Source organism: Rattus norvegicus, chromosome 12 (genome assembly GCF_036323735.1).
Source record: "Rattus norvegicus strain BN/NHsdMcwi chromosome 12, GRCr8, whole genome shotgun sequence".
NCBI classification, from domain to species: Eukaryota; Metazoa; Chordata; class Mammalia; order Rodentia; family Muridae; genus Rattus; species Rattus norvegicus.
Genome location: NC_086030.1, coordinates 42,139,861 through 42,144,976, shown reverse-complemented (window position 1 = coordinate 42,144,976; position 5,116 = coordinate 42,139,861). Strand labels below are relative to the sequence as shown.

The window sequence follows — 5,116 nt, the reverse complement described above, 5'->3', positions numbered from 1 at the left end:
GGACCCCATGTGCCTGGGAGCAGACAGGGGGACAGCTATTCTGAGTAGGGTGATGCCATCTTGTCCTTAAGGCACATGACTGGCTCTCCAGCATCTCTTCAAACTCGGAGGATGGTTAGGAAGTGGTTTTGGAAGGCATGGAGGGGAACAGGAGTGGCAGCAGGTGGCTAAAGATGAGTGGGTGGGCTGGGAGAGGTGGGCGAGTGGTGGCCCGCGTCGCCATGGCTGACGGATGAGCAGGCAGGCCTCAGGGAAGATGGATGAGAGTGGAGACGGAGTGATGGATGGGCTGGGGGCAGTGAGAGCTGCTGGACAGCTGCAAGGAGCTAGCACACAAGACACTGCGCTGTGGGTGGCAGTGAAGCTGGACAGCCATGTGCAAGGAGGGGGCCTGGACATGCCCCTCCTTCCCTCTTCTAGGAAAACAAGTTCAGCAGCCTCAAGTACATTAACATGGTCGAACAGCCATCACCTCCCGCCTCCAGAGCTCTGCTTGTCATCTGCTAACCCCTGGTCAGCCTTCGTCCACTGGTCCACTTTCTCTCTCTGGACTTGCCTGCTCAAGGTGCCTCCTACATGAGGACCTGTGTGGTTTAGCCTCCTTGGGTTTCTTCCCTATATCCGTAGCTCCTTCCTGGAGTAGTGTGGGTAAAATCTCACCCCTCATGTGGACTAGAAGGACGGTGGTGATGGGGAGACAGCTCACCCAGTGCCTCCCACCCAGAATACCAATGGAGGAGGGCATTTTGGTCTTCTGTGGAACATTCTAACCTATTTGCCTCCAACCTCTTCCTTGTCCATTGGTGGGTGAAAAGGAGAGAACCTGGTTGGAGAAGAAAGGAAGGGAATTGAGAGGAACACATGGGGTTGATGGTACCCATCTCTGAGGCTGAGAATGAGTGGTTCTGGCCCCTGGGTCTCTAGAGGGTGGAGTTATCAGAAGGATGTTTGGAACCTCTAAGTCAGAAAAGCAAAAAGAGGTCTGGGGATGTAGCTCAGCAGTAGAACACTTACCTAGTGTGTGCAAGACTGTGGGTTCAATCCCTAGGACCATCCAAGTAGATAAGGACGTGTAAATATTACATTCAAATCTGTGTGTCACTTTACACACCAGACACACGTCTCCCAGGAGGCCCAGGAACTGTTCTCTACAGAGACAGAGAACCACCACAGCACACGCTCAAAGATCAATGATCAGGAAGATGTCTATATGAGGTGTCCCCAAAGGGACCATACAAGGAAGGGGCTAAGCTAGTAACTGATGGATTATCTCAGCCTGTGCACCAAGCCGCCTTTCCTGAGGCCACTAATGTGTTTTAAACGACACAGACAAAATGCTGGGTTTTCAAGAATATCTTTGAAGGCTGGTTGTGCTGGTGCACCTTTGATCTCCGTGCTCAGGAGCCAGAGGCAGTGAGTTCAAGGATAGCCTGGTCTACAGAGTGATGTCCAGCCAGATTTATATACTTACATGTAGTGTGTAGGAAGGCATGGGAGAGTGCATGGATAAACTGAGTATTCCTGGTGATTGTCCCTAAGGAACATGAATAACTCAAGTGTTCCTTGTGGATTGATTGTCCCTAAGAAATGCCAAGGGAGACTGACTTTATTAGTTTTGTATGTCGGATCACACAAATGTATAATAGAAATACTTTTGTCTCTACAGCCATACCACCCTGAACACGCCCGATCTTGTCTGATCTCGGAAGCTAAGCAGGGTCGGGCCTGGTTAGTACTTGGATGGGAGACCGCCTGGGAATACCGGGTGCTGTAGGCTTTTAAAAAAAGAAAAAGAAAAAAAAATACTTTCATATGATTATATGAACACAAAGTTATCTTTTTCTCCCTCAATCCACCCGTGAGAGTGTCTCTGATCTCTCCTTCCATCTCCGTTAGGAACTAAAGGTGACCTTGGAGAGTAGGTGCCTTCTCTACGCACCTTTTCAGCCACGTGATCGTTCTGACATCCTAAAGACGGACGCAGTCGTCACTGGTAACCAAGCGGAGAAACTGAGGCACAGCAGTGGGAGGCCTCGTGGACAGGAAGGAGTGGCCGGATCTGCATCCGCTGGAGCAGTCAGCGTGGAGGTGAACAAGAAGCTCATTGTTGCTCCTGTGCCTGGAAGCCCGTGATTCGCGCACTGCTGGCGCTAACCAGATAGGGAAAGTTGAGGCAGTAGAAGCTGAGGACGCTGTGGGGGGCAACCCAGACTGTCGGATGGTATTATTGATAACTCTTAAATTGCTGGAGGTTGAAGGGCCAGGGCAAGGACCACCGGGACCCTCGGGCTCCTGGTGCATGCTGGGAAGCCTACCGTTCTACCACTGAGACGCGGACTTCCTTTTCTGCGGGGTGCATACAAGTTGTCACTTCCCTCCTCTGCTGCTCGATGACTGCAAAATAAAGATGTCTCCACACAAACCCTTCCAGGCCTTCCTACCACCTTAGAGTTTCCCCTGGAAGCACAAAGAGCCTGCGATGAACCTGGTGTGTTACTAAGACGGTGCCAAGACACAGGTGAGGAAGAGGGTGAAATACGTGGCAAGGATCAAGTTCAGCGAGGGGATGCCTTCAGAAATACCCATGGAGCTGGAGCAGCTCTGGAGTCTGAACCTTCGGGGCTCCTGGAGTCCCCACTTCTGGAACACTGCCTCGAAGAGAGCACCGAGCCCCAGTTACTCCCCTCCTTCTGTGACTGAGGCCAGAGGCACTCCAGATCTCACCCTATATATACACAATCTCCCAGGGAGCCAGGTTCAGGCCACTGGGAGCCCAGAAGTCGAGATGCCAGGGGTCGGCCGCTGACAGGATAACAAGGAACTGACCCTTTTCCTGCTTTCTAGATCCCTCTTCCTACCCAAAGCCTCACTGTGCCTCACCCTGCCCCACAACCCCCATGCCTCAGGTGTCCCTATATGCCTTCAGCCTCCCTCTTTGTGAAATGAGATAAGAATCAGCTAGAAAACTATAGTCCTGTTCCCAAAAGAGCGAAGAACCTTTTCTTGTGATCCCGGAGCTTACGGGAAACTTAAGAATGAAACACAGGAGAAATGGACCTTTCACAGAACAGCCTAGGGTCCTTTGGGAAGCTATGTGGTAAATCTAAAATCCCCAAGTTGAGTGGCCTTTTTGCCCCAGTTCTGGAGCCCCTCCATAGAAAAATAACAGTCAGGCCTCTGAGAACATGAATGGGGGTGTTGGTGGTAGCACCCTTCTTAGATCAAACTGGACATGACCCCCTGACCTATAGAAGGCTATAGGGAAATGACAGAATAATAGGCACCTGGCCAAAGAGAGAAATAGCATGCAACTATTTAAAAGGTTGGCACACCAATTCTTTTTTTAACTTGAAGGCATGTCCAAGACATGAATGAAGTAGTAATGATAGTGGATGGGTTTTGCAGAAGGAAGCCAAGGCTGGGCGAGTTTGTGTAAGCACTGAAGAGGGCAGGAGGCTCACATACGGCTAGGATCGACTGGCAAGATGTCACAACTTTCTGAAGTTTCTGGTGTTCAAAACCACAAGCTAAGTATTAAGGGGATGTCAAGAGGGCTAAATGGGTAAAGGAGCTTGCCACCAAGCAAGACAGCTTGAGTTCAATCCCTGGGATCCATGCAGTATCCAACCAACCATGTCGTTCTTTGACCTTGACATGAGCACTGTTTCAAACATACACACACACACACACACACACACACACACACACACACACGCATGCACGCATAAAGGGTTGGGCATGGTCATGTGGATTTACAGTGCTAGTGCTGGGCTGATCCCTGCAACTCAATTGGCCAGCTCTCTAGCTGGGTCAGCAAGCCTTAGACTCAAGTGGGAGAACTTGCCTCAAACATTTACACAGAGCCAGACATGGTGGTGCATCCCTTCAGTAGTCACTCAGAATACTGAGGAAGGAGGATATCTGTGAGTTTGAAGCCAGATGGGTCTACATAAGACTAAAAGGAGAATGGTATATGTATATTTAAACACACACACACACACACACACACACACACACACACACACACACACACACACATATATATATATATATATATATATATATAGAGAGAGAGAGAGAGAGAGAAACAGAAAGGATATATTCTCACTATGTATATATGGCCCAAATTTTTGCTTAAAATTGGGGAAAAGAAGAGGGGGGTCTCTAGTATAATATTAGTCACAAACACTAAAATGTTGGGTGGCAATATTTTAGCAAGATCAGATCTAAGACAGCCATGGCAGCTAGGACTCAGTGGTGAGATCCTGTCCCAAACAAAGAGATTCCACATGTGGTTTCTAAGGAACATAACCCAAGATTGATTTCTGCCCTTCCATGTAGATACGTGTACGCACATGCACACCTAAAATAAAAGTTTCTAAAATAAAGACCTTTATGAGCTGGCAAAATGGAACCAGAACAGGGAGGGGCCACCATTGGCCCCAGCACCCTTCTCCCCTCTCTTCAACCCCTGCCCCCACTCAAATGGACATTGTTAGTCGTCTTTTCTTCCTGCCCTGCTCCCCGGCCATCTCCAACCATCTCCCTGGTATATCTCATGCTGACACACACCATGCTGCCAGTCATCCAGTTCCCAGCAGGCCTGCTGCCCCAGCCCTGACCCCAGCCCTCTGAGAGGTTGAAAGGGCACCACGAGATAACCTAACTCCAGCTCTCCCACAGGAAATCAGAGAAGAGAGAACCGTCCACCCCCAGCTGCCTAGTTAGGGTCTTCAGAGCCTCCCATGATAAGAGCAGCTGTGTCCTAAATGTTCCATAAGCTCCAGTCTCAGCGCTGAGCACTGTCCTGGGTGACCACACCCTGCTTGCCAGCGGGGGCTCAGAAAGGAGAGACAGGACTGAAGGAAGAAACCTCCGGACCTTGCCTGGCTCACGTGTGGAAATAAAGTGATCATGGTTCCTTCTACCTGAGGCCAGAGAGAACTGGGGCGGGAGCGGGGGTCCCTGAGATCTCTTACATAACCCGTATATGTTCTATATTCTTGTATCCAAGCTGGGAACGTGGCCAGTGTTTGTGAAGCGCTTGCCCTTGCTGGTAATTCATCTTTAGACTGATAGGAAAGAGCCCGGCTGATGAACTTGGAGAGATCCTGCT

The 5,116-nt window shown here is 49.9% G+C and overlaps 1 non-coding gene across 1 annotated transcript; it reads left to right on the top strand.

The window, feature by feature from the left end:
- Positions 1-1,658: 1,658 nt before the first annotated feature.
- Positions 1,659-1,777, top strand: LOC120096019 (5S ribosomal RNA). The gene has a single exon (XR_005492108.1). It is a non-coding gene; the product is annotated as a 5S ribosomal RNA (ribosomal RNA).
- The last annotated feature ends 3,339 nt before the right edge of the window (positions 1,778-5,116 follow it).